Source organism: Hibiscus syriacus, unplaced genomic scaffold (genome assembly GCF_006381635.1).
Source record: "Hibiscus syriacus cultivar Baekdansim isolate YM2019G1 unplaced genomic scaffold, ASM638163v2 tig00000340_pilon, whole genome shotgun sequence".
Lineage (NCBI taxonomy): Eukaryota > Viridiplantae > Streptophyta > Magnoliopsida > Malvales > Malvaceae > Hibiscus > Hibiscus syriacus.
Genome location: NW_024061783.1, coordinates 2,030,406 through 2,046,421, shown reverse-complemented (window position 1 = coordinate 2,046,421; position 16,016 = coordinate 2,030,406).

Genomic DNA, 16,016 nt, shown 5'->3' with positions numbered 1-16,016 from the left:
GATATATTATTGGATAAAATACATCATGACAACAAACTCTAGATTGTATATTGATATTGGCAATAAATTTCAAAACATTTCAATTTAACATTAAATTTTAGTTTAGTTTTCAATTACAATATTGAGCCATTAATTCAAAATAATTGATGTGGTAGTTTTGGTACTTATTTGAAAATTAAAAAAAAATATTTTTCTCATCATTTCATTTATCAAAATTAAGATTTTTTATATCTTCATTAAAAATCATCATTTTTTGCTTTTTACCACGTGAAACACCGATAACTCTCTTACCATCTCCTATCACTATAGTTAGATTTCTCAAAACTCTTTTAAATCTCATGAAATCAAATATAAAATCGACAATATTAGTTAGATTTTCTCAAAACTCTTTTAAATCTCATGAAATCAAATAAAAAATCGACAATTTTGAAGTTTTTTATATGTTTAAAAGTACGAACTGTGATAAATATTTTTTTTTTCGAGAAGATAAAATCATCCCTCGAAACTAATCTCTTTGAATGATCATCATAGGAGGACGAACACTAAAATATTATACATTTAGACAGATTTTCAACAATTTAAATGATTTTTGTAGAAAATAATCTAAATAGAAAGAAGATGAGTAAATACGAACGTATTTATACAAGTTTTGTAACAAATGTTAGTCAATAATGAATGGTAATTGATAGAATGTGACAATTAAAATAGTTTACCATTTCATATATGAAAATAGGAAAGAGACGATCATGTTATCAATCATGGCTTAATATTAAAATAAGTGACTAAATTATATTTAAAATTAATTTTAGGTGTTTAAAGAATTTTTAGTAAAAATAAGTGTTGAACGTTTTCAACATTACATCTTTATGTTATGTCGTTAAATTTGGTTAGTAAGTAATACGTGTCACGCTTATAAATTTTATTTTAAATAAAAATTTAATATTATGTTTAAAAATTAAATTTCTTTAAAAATACAAAAAAACTCTAAAAACCCATAAAATCCTTAATTTTAAACTAATTTTTTCAACTGTCACCAGCAACTTCCAGACACCATCTATGTCGCTAAATCACCTTATTATCGACGCTCAATCATTGATCATCATTATCCAAAATTCCTAAATCTTTTAATTTTGAAATCCTAATCCTAAATTTAATGGGTATTTAGAATGAATGAGAATTGATAGGAATGAAAATCTGGGAAGGGGAGAGGAAGAGGAGAGGGAGGAGGAGAAAGGAAACGAGGTTAATTTTTTTATATAAAAATTATTTTTAAATAAGAAATAATAATAACGATACATGTCAAATAACAATTAAAATTTACTGTAAGACACCTAAAAATATAATGAATAAAATATTAACACTCGTTTTTAATGAAATTTTTAAACACTTAAAATTAAATTTGAGCATAATTTAGATATTTATTTTTACATTAAATCTTAAGTCGTTAATGATTTAATAATATAATATTTCTATCGAAGCACAAAGTAAGTTTTTTAGATGTATAAAATGTACGGAAATAGAAGAACGTCTAAAGGTATATTAGCAATAGTAAAGTTTAAAAAGTGAGCAAGGTGATGAAGAATGAGATGACATCTTTATAATTGGATTCAAGATTTGTTTAATTATCGTTCACAGATGCCAACGAGTGTTGACACAAGTGGTTCAGATTCAGAAATTTGAGTTTGAAAGATCAAGTTCGAATCTCACCACCGTCACTCTTGGTGGACAATCTATAAAATCCTATATAAATCCTAATTGGGTCTTAGGTATGCCCTGATCCTGAAATAGGGAAACCACCCCTGACCTAAACTTTTGTGTATCAAAAAAAATTATCGTTCACTGACATTCAATTTTCTATATACATAATTTTATAATTTAGATTTTTGTTTTAAAAATAACTTTTATTTTATTAGATTAATTGATAATTAATTTATGTTACATATTTAAATAATAATATTGTTGAATATATTAAATATTACTAGTTGAAAAAATAATGTATTATATTTAAGGATAATCATGGGTCGAGTTGGATTGAATTAATTTACCCCACTTAAACCCGACCCCAATATACCTCTCTCCTCATCACCTAACTAGATTCGAGTTTAAGGAAGTTGTATCCGAATCAATACTTGATCTGAATCTTAAGGTAAAAATTCACATTCGATTTGACTTTTGAGGTATAAATCCACATCTGATCAAGCTTGATATACATATATATAATTCTCATTTTATTAAGTAGAATAGAAATCTAATTGAAAAATATATAATAGAAAGTATTCTAGCAATTATCCTTAAATATAGAAAGATTAATTATTTATTATTCTCTAATCAGACCAGGTCATATATTTTCACCTTAAAATAAAACACGACTTGATTTGATCTTATATTTCAAAAAACAATTACTTAACCTGACCTTAACTTAATTAAAAAAAATAGATTCATATCAAAATCCGTTAGAAATAAGTTTTTTTTTTTGAAAAATGAGGAGATAAATAATCTTATTAATACATGTCAATGCTTTTTTGACGAAGGAACGACAAATACTACTTTAGTAAAAATATTTAGATTATGTTTATATAATAAAGCTAGAATAGTATTACTTCAAGAAATATTTTTAAAAAATGTTTTAAAAATGTTTTTTTAATATTTCCTACGATTTATGTTTATAATACTTTTATAGGAGAAAAAAATCAGTAACTAAATTCCGATTAAATCATGGAACATTCGATATAAGCAATATTGAACGAGATTTTATTCGGAAAATTACTGTTCAAAATTTATCTTTTCATCTTTTGAAAGATTTTTCAACATTTATAAAATCTAAATTGTATACTTATATACCAAATATGAACTTTTTCTAAAATACTTGAAATACCACAACTATATGCGGTCAATGAAGACGATATTAATTTGCAATCCTCCATCAACAAGTGCTATAATAATCTAATTTATTACTAGATTCAAGTGGGGCTTAATCTGAAAACGGAAGCACGAGACATACTTCATGACAATACAAAAAAAAATTAGCATAATGGACAAAGAATTTTTGTACACCAAAGATATGGAGATGACACAATATACTTTGATGCCATGAAGTTGTTACAAAAATAGTTAACATGGAAATGGATGTTATTCAGACAATATGACTGACTGAATAAACTTCTCATGAAAGACTAGAACTCACCACCATTATCACCCAAATCTTTAAACTTGGACGAAATTCATATTATGAATCTTGACAACATACAAGAAGGATGAAATATACTAAAAAAAATTCAAAAGAGCTATCAAAGTCTTAAACTGAAAAAAGATAGTAACAATAAATAAAAGTACAAGACATGAAAGTCACCACAAGAAGACAAAAAAAATACAATTATGTGAAATTCTATCATGACGGATTTCAAAATAAATTGAATATAGTTATGATCAGGAGCCTATAAACGATGAAGCTTGCAAACAACCAAGGCATCACCTTCTGTACTATCAATTTCCTCTCTAGCTTAGTTTTCTTAGTTTTTTTTTTGTAATGTTTTCGTTCTATTTCTTTTGTATCACTATCCTCTTCTATCATCATCTTTGTAAAATATTTCGCACTCATATTCCCATGTAATTATAAATGCTTTATATCATAATATTTTACGACTCTAATTTAGGATGGTAACGAGTCGGTTAGGTCGAGTTTTGGTAAATTCGACTCGACCTGAAAATATTTCATCCACTCGAACTCGATCCGACCTGAAATATATATTTTTGACTGAATCCGACCTGAGTTGACCCGAAGAAAACAATGACTTAATTAAAAAATTATATTTTTAAAGAAATTACATTATTATCCTCAGGTCGAGTCCGAGTTTTTCACCCTTTATCTGAAACCTGACTCGATATGATTTTACCATTTTACAAATTCGATTAGATTAGATTATAATTCTCTTCTTCTTGTTCTTTTTCCTCCTCTTGACTGTATCAAGTTAAAACCTTAACCTTTTCCCAAATCTCCCAGATTCTCATTAGACCAGAAGTTAGGAACTTGTCAAAGATTTGGATCTGTTTGCGTGTGGTTAGTGATTAAAAGCAGGATTTGGCGTGGGGTTATATTGCGAGATAAATTACTTCCATTTCCATATGTTTTCTCTTTGAGTTTCTTGGATCTGAATTTAGTTCTCAAATTTTTAGATTTCGTTTCCGATCCCCTTCAAAATTTGGGAATTTTTTTGGGTTTTTAGGGTTCTTAATTATAAGTTAATTTTTTAAGATTCTAGTAATTTGCATATTGTTAATTTGTTTGGTAAAGCTAGCGTTTTGGAATCTTTTGATTGTTTAGTGATAAATATTTGATTAGAATAACTGGGGATTTCTTCTTGGTTCTGGATCTTGGGATCATATTGGTAATAGCTGCTAGAAAGTTATAGCATTTGTCAGTCTTGGTTTTGAATAATAGGATTCTATATTATTATAGTGTGATTTGACTGTTAGAGTTAGCATTTGATTGATTACTTTTGGCTTATATTTTTAGTCTGTGGTAGTTATAAATTTATTAAATCCAATCCGTTGATGTTGTAAAATTATTAGATCATTGGTTTCTAGCTGTTGACCTAAAGTTAAGTAAGATAGTGTTAATTTGTCTTAAAATCCTATTAAGTAACCAACTAGGCTTCTTAGTACCCCTTAATTCTCTAGCGTTTTATTGGTGCATCTTCTGTCTTCTTTGGATTCCTTTTCATAGTTCCTCATAGCTTCGGCTACAGATGATTACTTGAGGTCATGACCTTCTTTTAGATCCCATAGGGCGTATATGGGGAGGGCTCGACAGAGTGGTGTCAAAGAGACTAGACTTAGAGTTTGTTTGTTGAGTGTAGGAACATTAAATACTAGGCTGCTGGAGCTGACCGACGTACTTAGTAATAGGAAAATAGATTTTGCATGTATTCAGGAGACTAGGTGGAAAGGGGCTCGCGCCAGAGAGTGTAATGGGTACAAGTTGTGGTATTCAGACGTAGATAACGCTAGAAATGGGATGGGTATCTTGGTATCCTCTAGGCTCAAGAAAAATGTAGTTGAAGTTTGTAGATACAGGTGTAGACACCCGTTTTTATCCGGGCTCAATTTGAAGCCATTGCAAGTGACCTAGCACTCAACCTGACCCGTCCTGGACAAACCACCAACCCAGCTGATGCTCATGCCCTGCTCCACAGCACCCCACGCCAACACCACACCTCACCCATGCCCTGCTACATTTACTGCAACATGTCAGCTCCCTTAAATCATGGCACCAAACACATCAACAAGAAGCAACATCAAATTTATATTAGTATTTGTAATGGGTATATAAGAAAACCCAACCAAACTATGTAACGGGGGGGGAAACCGATTAAAAAAAAAAGCTGTAACAAGAACCCTTTTTTTAGTAATCGAAAGCAGAACAGAAAATCAAAAAAAACAGATCGAAATCTTCAAGCAAGCAAAGGTATTCTAGCCCTTTTCTTTACATGCTTGTTTATCTGTTAATTTCATGCAATGTAACCAAATATAGTTTAGATTGTAATTTTGTTCTTTATTTTCATGTATTTATACGTTTAAAAATTAATTAAGATAGATAGAGTTAGGTTACCTTGCTTTGGTGTTCGTCGGGAAAATGGTGTCATCGGAGAGAGGGTGGCATAGTTTGTTGGTCGGAGCCACCGCGTAAGGTGTTGGTTCGTTGTTTAGTTCTCGATCGAGGGGGTGGAGTGAGTTGAGATTAGGGGCTGTCTTAGTGGTGTTACCATACCTTGTAGGTCTCGGTTGAAGTAGAGTGGCCACCCATTAGGGTGGCCGAGGTGGCGCGGGTTTTACTTCAAGGTCCTCCACCGTAGCGGAAGAGAAGCCAAGGAATGTGTGTTTGTGAGGAAGAAGATAAGCAGGAAATGTTAAAGTCTTGCACAAATTGAAAATCAGGGGAAAAGGAATTGTTTTTGTAATTTTTGGTTTAATTACACATAGCGTCACTTATCTTCTTGCCATTCTTTATATTGGTCTATAAAAGTTTTGGTTTATTTATGTTTAAGCCACTTCATTATCTCATTTTTTAGATCAGTCACCAAATTTGTGCAGTTAATCACGCTTAGGCCCCTGTACATTTGAGCGTTTCTATAAACTGGTCATTGATTTGTTTGTGCAAAATTACGTTAAACCCCTAATACATTGTCGTGTCTCACATTTTAGTCCCCCGGATTCCTTTGTTCTGTTTATTCATTTTTGGCACTTTAGTTTATTATCTTTAATTTGGTCACTCGCTATATATATTATTACTTGTTTTGATTTGTTCCGACTGTTGTTATTATTTTTATTCTGGTCACCTCTTTATTAGTTTTGCTTATTATTTTCATGTTATGATTTTTCACTTTGCCATTTTATGTTTGTATTTGTCTAGTATTATTTTGTATGTAAATTATATTGTATCAAAAATAAATTTATTTACTAAGTACTTTTAATGCTTGTACACATGTATGTCATCGTTTCTAATCTTAGCCTATTTATTTATTGATTGGTTATTTAAATTTATTCACTACTTAATTTCACTCGAATATTTTCAAGAAAAACGATTTGTAGAATGGGTGTGGAAAGCATCGCTTGGTCGAAGTGATGCAATCCTATACGACGTTCAAACAGAATATGATAAAAAACGCAAATTCTTCCTTTTACGAGCTTATAGAAATTATTTTATTGTTATTTTTTTGTTATTTTATTGATGTTCATTGTTTAATATTTAAATTTTAATCTTTATTATTTCTTCATTGAATCTTAATATGTGATGTATGTTTTGGAAAAATAAAAAATGATGCATTTTATGTCAATTTTCGATATTATTTTTTTTTAATTTAAAGAGAAAATATTCTTTACAAGTAAGAAATAGACGAGGTATCCCCGACGGAGGATTGCAAATCTCGGGATTTCTTGTCGAGAAAAGGGTTTTTTTTTTATTTTAACTAATATTCAATAAATAGATCATAATTTATTTATTATTCTATGTTCATAATTTTTATTGTATTAATGGTTTTTATGTTAATATTAACGATACATGTTTAGATAAATTAAGCATATTTTATTTTCTACTCATGTCGATATTATTTGGTGGTAATTCAAAGATAGAATATTTATAGATGAAAATAGATGAGATAGCTTTCCCGTTGGAGGATTGCAAATCTTGAGATTTCTTACCAAGTGAAGTATTTCTATTATTTTTAACAAATATTCAATAAATAGATCATATTTTTACTTCTGATTCAACTTTAAGTTCTATCATTTATGACGATATATAAGCGACTAAGTACCGATTTTGGGCGTTGTGGATGTTAATCTTCCCCACACGTAACCGACTCCCGAATCCACTTAATCGAATCTTTGGTGACACAGACCAAATTTTGTCTTAAAAAATGATTTTTCTTAAAATTGTTTTAAAAGACGTTTTTAGGTATTCGACCTACCTAACCCAAAGGTCGATGGCGACTCCCTTTTCCATTTTATTTCAATCAATCCAAAATCACCCAATTTTCCAAAATAAAAGTCATAACCGTTTTTAAAAAAAATAATATTTAATTGTTTTACCTAAATGGTTATGACAGCTTGGCGACTCCGCTGGGGACGGCTAGAGAGTCAGGCTGTCGGTCGCTTATATATGGTCGTTATGGTGGAATTATAAGTTCGAATCTTTAGTAAACTATGATCTATGTATTGAATTTTTATTTATTATTTTATCTCTTTATTTTTATATACTAACATTTTAATTGTTTTCATTTTTTCAGATATTTCTTAGTTCTCGTGAGTGTTATTTTTTTATTTTTTTTTTTCCCTGTTTTTGAGTCAAAGGTTTGTTTGTTTCTCCTCACACACATCACTTTCATTGGCATAACATGAGCTCTAGACATGAGCTTCGATCCAAATTAGTTAGGGTGATTGCTTTACTCTCGTAAGAATTTATTCTTCGTATGAGTTTTAGCAAATAACCCATGGGATACATACCTATACCTTCGTAGGAATTTATTCCTCGTATGGGTATAAGGCAGAATCCCCTCGAATTGAACTCGTTCCGTTTGAAACCTGTAATGGGTGAGGATTGAGGGTTTGGTAGCCCAAGGGGGCACCGACATCAAGGACAATTCGAGTTCCTTTTTCCTGATAAGAGCCAAAACCATGCATATAATGAACCATAGAACGGTCACATTAGGTAGAGTCATGCCGAACCTCTGTCCGTCAATAGGTACCCAAAATAGGCGTACACAATGGAGAAACCTACTCTAACATTTATTTATTTATTTATTTATTTTTGGTAGAATTTATGTGCAGTTAGAATTTAATTAAATAAATTTAGGAGGGTAGAGAGCATGTTTGGGTAAGACCCTTTTTTAGGAATATTGGTAGATAATACATAATGGAGGAGATTTATTTCCCGTTTTACATATCTTTTTATGTTAAATTTATACAATTATTTTGACTAACTGTTTTTGTTTGTTTGTTTGTTTTTTTATTCATACTGCATAGACATATCATTAGAAAAGGCGATTGATCTGTGAGTATCGATAAAGTGGAAAGACTTTCACGATGGAAAGGAGTTTCCTAAACAAAGAGGTGAATCCAGCAGATGTAAGGAATTGGTCCGAAGCCAAGCAGAAAGAGCAGGGAGATAGTCTATCAGGGGACTACGTGTCGGATCTGTCTGATTATACACCAGCTTCTTTAAAACAGAATTAGCTTCAGGGATTGAAAACAATTTGGGAAAGTTGGAATCTTACTGAGAGGCAAGCTTTTCAGCAGACTTATGGGATATATTTCATCTGATATACGTGAAGGTAGACCCGGTTCTCATACAAGCATAATACAATTTTGGAATCCGGCCTATAGTTGTTTCACATTCAACCGAGAGGACATGACTCCAACCCTCGAGGAATACCACTTTCTGTTGAATTTGTCAAGCGTTAAAGTGGACAAAGTTTACTCCCGATCGATAAAAGGGCATTCTTTTAAGTCAAAGCTTGCAAAGATCTCGGGCACAAGCGACAAATGGGTAAATGATCGCTTGCAACGCAAGGGAGAAAGTGAAGGAGTGCCGTGGTCTCACTTACAAAAGATAGCTGAAGCACACGTAGATGAAAACGTGCGTAGAGATGTATTTGCTTTGGGTATATATGGTTTGGTAATCTTTCCAAAATGTTTGGGGCTGATCGAGCTAGCAGTAGTCGATTTGGTTGAGAAGTTAGGAAGAGAGGTGAATCCAGTCCATGCGATTCTTGCTGAAACTTTCCGATCCTTGAATATATGTAGAAGGTTGGGGGGAGGTCGTTTTATGGGTTGTGCTCAATTGCTTACTGTGTGGATCAGAAGCCATTTCTGGAAGGAGGAAAAAGTCAACTATAATCATTTTTTGAAAGATTATTCTCCTGTTGCTGAGTACCTTACGAAGGAGTGGCCTGAAGTATCTCAGAAAGATCAATGGATTGATTTCTTCCGGAATCTACAGAGTCAAAACATAGCATGGCGAACACCGTGGCTGATGCATACACAAATCTTGTTCAAGTGTGGAGATTTGGACTGGATTATATTACTGGGACTGTGGGGAGGAGTGGGATGCGCTCCTTTATTGGTATTGAGACAGTACGGTGCCCGACAGTTTGTTCCCGTGACTCATGGGTTGACTGGTGCTGAATTTGATTATAAGGAAAGTAATTATAGAAAGAAAATCAAAGATGTGACTGATTCTTGGAGGATGACTTTCAGGACTAAAGTGGTTGGAGCGGATGTTATCTTGACGCCCGATTATGAAGCCTGGAGAATCAAGAGGGTAAATGATAAGATACCTTTAACATCTGGAGAGGATCAAGGTCGATAGAGGAACAAATCAGAAATATCCCTTCGAATTTGGAAATCCAAAGAATTGAGTTTAAAATGGAAAATGCTAAAGATTCCAAGAAAATAGAAGAGATGGAGAGAGAAAACTTCATGTTGACTATCGAGGCTGAATTTCATGCCAGACAGTTTATAATGATGAGAGAACGGAAAGAGGTGGAAGCCGATTTAGAAGACTTAAAAAAAGATTATCAAAGGGTGCAGCAAGCGAAAAGACTTGGATCCAGAGAATTAGCAGCTGCAAGACGGCGAATCAAAAGTCTGGAAATTGAGAACAAGTGTCAGATCAAGAAGATAGAAGCTGGAAAAGTAAAAGTATACGAGCTAGAGGCTGATAAAAAGGAATTGATCAAGCAGTATAAAGCTGAGGCTCGTAGCTCAAAACTCCATGAAGAAAAAGAAGTCAGCCTGAAAGAATTAGAAGAAGAAGAATCAAGTCCGGGGGTTAAAAATTGAGATGAACAGTATAATTGAGGACTTTGAGGACAAAGATCGAAGAATTTTAGAGCTTGAAGAAGAAAGAAAGCGAAAGAAAGAAGAGATGTGGTCTGAGAGACAGGGATGGAATCGAATCCTCGATAGAAAGCAGGCAGAGATTGGATCGTGGATGCAGAGATTCTCTACAAAAAGTCAGCAAGTAGATGAGCTCACGGGAGAAATGGGAGAATTACAGATGATTCGAACAGGAGATGAACCAATCTCGAGCTATGAATGATGAGCTCAAAAGTCATGTATCGAACCTTGAGCAATCCCTTCTGCAAGTGCAAGTTCCTCCCGCTTCAGTGGACCTAAGAGTTGCTCTCGAAGAAAACAAATCCTTCTAGAAGGAAATCAGAGAATTGAAAGGTGAACTCCAGAAATGTCGAATTCATATTACCAGTCTAGAAAAAGAAATCAAGCGCATCAATAAAGGATGGAAAATACATATGACATTATCGATCCTTGGTAGAAGAACGCGAGCGCATGATGGGGGAAGCTATTGCTCAAATGGGTGAAGTGGCTCGGTATATGAATGGATTGGCCAATAGAGCGGAGATCATCCAACTGCGTACAAATCCGGTTTCTGAATATACAAGGGAGATCATCGCCATTATGAATGAAATTGTAGAGTGAGTCTGAGGGCTAGGCCTTATATGTAAAGAACTTCTTTGTAATGAGTGAAACTTTTTATCCAATGAAAGTATTTTCGAATGGTTACTGCTTGGGTCAACGCCTTTTATTTGCATTTCATACTTGCATCATTCATTATGCATAAGTAAATTCATCATTTATATGCACACCAATAAAATATCATTTATAGCACATTACCAATAATATGCATTCGAATTTAAAAGAACAATAAATTCATTTCCGAAGGGTTATGTGACAGACGATTCTGGCAAGTAAAAACTCTAATCCTTATCACACGCGTAGAGCCATGGATGCCAAGCTTGATCAATTAAAGAAAGAAATGCAAGAAGATTTACTAAAAATACAACAAGAATGGCAGGCAAAGATGGAGCAGTCACAAAAGTCAATTATAGATCAAATCCTGCAAAGCCAGGCTAATATGATGAAGGATATGACCAATATGTCTGGGTTACGTACTGAAATAGTTAAAGAACCAAGCACTGCCCCTGTTGAAGTTTCTAGGCAGAGTTCTACCCCGAGACTAGTTATCTCACCTGAAAAGCTAGTTGAGCATCCTGCAGGATCTTCAGCGGTAAAGGTTCAAATGGCCACGACTAACCCTCAAAACAGTCCTTATGTATATTGATGTAGATCCTGAGGAAATGGAGAAACCTAAAACGGAAGTACCAGGCATTTAAAGACTGGTGCAAAGGTTTTTTTTAAAGAAATGGGAAGCAGAGTTCTCAGACGGATGAATGCAGAGGAATTGAGTCTTGTGCCAACCTAGTATTACACCAAAGTTCAAAATGCCGGAATTTGAAAGTATGATGGAAAAACTTGTCCGGTTGCTCACTTGACCATGTTTTTGGTCGAAGAATAGGATTTGTGAAGGATGATGGGCTATTAATTCACTGTTTCCAGGCCAGCTTGACGGGGTCAGCTGTCAGATGGTATAACCAATTAACCCGAGCTAAAATAGGGTCTTGGAAGGATTTGGCCAATGCGTTTAAAGAACAATATCAACACGTTACCGACATGATGCCTGATCGTGTTACTCTCCAAAATATGGAGATGAAGCATAATGAGACCTTCCGACAATACGCTCAGCGCTGAGGATATTGCTGCTCAGTGCACCCCCACTTATTGAGAGGGAGTTTATAACCATGTTTATAGATACGTTAAAATCTCCTTATATTGATCATATGTTAGGAGTGGCAACTAAGAGCTTCTCTGATATCGTGATGTGCGGAGATGATCGAGAGAGCATTAAAGAAGGGGCAGATTGTCGGTAGCCAAACTCCTGCAAAGAAACCCTATGTGAAAAAGAAAGAAGGAGAGGTGAATAATGTAAATTTCTCTGTGAGTAAGCCGAAGATGGGAAATTCTTCTTCATCCCAAGGAGAGACTAAGCGCTAGCATAACAATGAAAGGATGACGTTCACTCCATACCAATGACTTACAGTGAGCTCTTCCATGGATTAGTCCAAGCTCACGTAGGTCACCAAAATTCATTGATCCATTAAACCACCTTATCCAAAATGGTTCAACGAAAATTAGACATGCGAATATCATCAAATCTTAGAGGACATAACATTGAAAAGTGTCTCGCTTTCAAAAGAGTGGTTGAAGATCTGATCAAGAGAAAGGTGGTGTCCTTTAATGATTCTGAAGCACCATGTGTTGCTGCAAACCCTTCCAAATCATCAGAATCGGGAGTGAACGCTATTGAAAAAATCAGAAAATTAAAAGGAGAATTGAAGAAGTAAGAACACCACTGAAGTGGGTATATACTCAAATAAAGGAGAGGGTTTTGAGCCCTAAAATGAATGCTCAAACGGAAAAGACAGAGAACTTTTGTGAATACCATGGTGAAATGGTCATCAAATTCAGGACTGTCAAGAATTCAGGCAATTCCAAGAATTAATGAACAAGCAGCAGTTCTATGAAGAAAGAATGAGTGAGAATGAAAAATATATCTGCGCTTCTGAAGAAAATTCAAGGGAAGCTGAAAAGAATTTAAAAAAGCATGTCCTGGTCATATCGAAACCAAATTATGAGGGCCAGCTGGAAGTATAACATCTAGGGTTGTGATCAAAACCCCTGCGCCTTTTGCCTACAAGAGTAACAAGAGTGTTCCTTGGGACTATACATGCCAAATTAATACCCCTGAGAGTAAGGAGGAGAGGTTGCTGAAGTTGGATTTTTCACCAGGAGCGGAAGATGCTATGCTCCTGGAAAGGCTGATAAAGCAAGAGTTGTGGTTATTGAAGATCCTGATGATAAATTGAATGAACCTGTAAGATTGAGGAGGCTCAGGAATTTTTAAAGTTTCTGAAACACAGCGAGTATAACATGTGGAACACTTCATAAGACCCCCAGCACGGATTTCAATGTTATCTCTACTGTTGCATTCGGAAGTACATCGAATACTCGATCAAAGTGCTGAATGAACTTTTGTAGGGGAAGGATATACCATGGAACGTGTGGACAGGATGGTAAACCATTAATGCAGATAATTCATTTATTTTTATGATGACGAAATACCTGAAGAAGGAAAAGGTAGGGGCAAGGCATTACACATTACGGCTCATTGCAAAGGATCATCGTCTCAGGGTGTTTAATTGATAACGGATCGGCCTTGAATGTTATGCCATTCGCCACTCTAAATAGACTTCCTGTGGATGTATCACAAATGAGGGTTTGTGGCAATGCTGTAAGGGCATTTGATGGGACAGAACGTAAAATAATGGGGAAGATGATTATCCCTCTTAGAATTGGCCCTACAACATTTGAAGTAGATTTTGTTGTCATGGATATTCATCCGAGTTATAGTTGCTTACTGGGGAGACCCTGGATTCACATGGCCGGGGCAGTTCCTTCCTCCCTTCACCAAAAGCTCCGATTCATTGTTGATGGAACTCTGGTGACCATCAAAGCGGAAGAAGACATCATTGCCTCTATCACTACAGATGCACCATATGTAGATGTAGATGAAAATGCACTAGAGTCCTCATTCCAGTCCTTGGAATTTGTTAATGCTACTTTTATTTCTGAAGGCAAAAGAATTCTCATTCCTCATCTTTCAAAAATACTAAGATGCAATTAAAGGAACATTAGCTAGAGGAGCAAAGGTAGGGAAAGGTTTGGAAAGAAACTGCAAGGCTCACTGAAGGGCTGGCTCCAGTTCCTAAAAGAAATTATTTTGGTCTTGGATACAGACCAACGTACCATGATAAAGTCAGAGATGCACAAAAGCTTAAGGAAAGGAGGAAGGCAAGAGTAAAGGGAGAAGACCTTGTTTGGGGACCCATGGTCATTCCACCACTCTCCAAATCTTTTGTGTCTGGAGGATTTGTGATTGACACGCTGAAACAGTCATGGGATATTGAAGATATAGAATTTGTTGAAGATTTATTGGGAAGCCTGAGCATCAACGTTATCACAAATGATTCTACTGGAGAATGCTCATTGGCATCAATCCGTCCGTGTCCTCCTGGCTATGTTTTGAACAATTACACTATTGAAGAACTCCCTGTGTTCTATAAGCACTCTTCAAAGTAATGCATAATAACAAATCTGTACCTTTTGACCCAAATATAATAGGGCTTTTGTAAAAGACAAATTGTTATTTGTCATTGCTTTAATGAAACAGTGTTCTTCTTCATTCTAATCTTAGCAGTATTTTATCTTTCTTGAGTATTCTTTATTCTTTATTGATATTATTCTCTTGGTAAATATTATATAAAATTCTTGTCCACAGCCAAATACTCCTTTTTGATTCACAGGTCTTCAGATATCAACTGTTCGAGTAACGGTACTTTTGAACCACAAATTGATTTTGAAAATGACATGTGTCTCGAAGAATCTGAGGGTTATAAAGATGAAGGAATGTGAGTTAAACTCTGAGCTTGTTAGAATGATGGAGCAAGAAGATAGACAAATATTGCCCCACAAAGAGACAACGAAACAATAAATTTGGGAACAGAAGAGGATATAAAGGAAGTTAAATTGGCACTTCACTCTCACCAAAAATAAGAGATGTCTTATAAGCCTTCTTCGGGAATATAAGGATGTTTGCTTGTCTTATCAGATATGCCGGGGTTGGAGACTGACATTGTGATGCACAAGCTACCATAAAGCCGGAATGCAAGCCTGTTCAGCAAAAACTTCGAAGGATGAGACCAGATATGCTATTAAAAATCAAGGAAGAAGTGAAGAAACAATTCGATGCTGGATTTTTTACAAGTGGCCAAGTACCCTGAATGGGTAGCAAACTATGCCATTCCAAAAATATGGCAAAGTTCGGATGTTTTGACTACCCGGATCTCAATCGAGCGAGCCCCAAAGATAATTTTCCACTCCCACATATCGATACTTTGATTGACAATACGGCTGGTCAGCTCTTTTCTCTTTCATGGATGGTTTCTCAGGTTACAATCAATCAAGATGGACCCAAAAGACAGGAAAAGACAACTTTTGTGACAATGTGGGTACGTTTTGTTACAAGGTGATGCCCTTTGGACTTAAGAACTCCGGGCACATATCAAAGAGCCATGGTTACGTTGTTCCACGATATATGCACAAGGAGATAGAAGTGTACGTGGATGATATTGCCAAATCACAAACCGGAGAAGAACTGTAAAAGTCTTAGGAAGCTATTTTTAAGATTAAGAAACACCAGCTCAAGCTTAACCCGCCAGTGCACATTTGGACTATTTCAGGGAAGTTATTGGGATTTGTAGTCAGTGAGAATGGGATAGAAATAGATAGATCCTGGTAAGTCAAAGCAATTTTGGAATTATCTCCCCCTAGAACGCAAAAGGAAGTACGAGGTTTTCTGGGAAGGTTTAAATTATTTGCCAGATTCATCTCTCAGTTTGACCGAGAAATGTGATCCAATATTCCGATTACTGAGAAAGCAAAACCCAGGAAATGGGATGATAGTTGCCAAGAATGCTTCGATAGAATAAGAGTTACTTAATTATGCTCCTGTCTTGATGCCACCAATCCCAAACAAACCATTGATT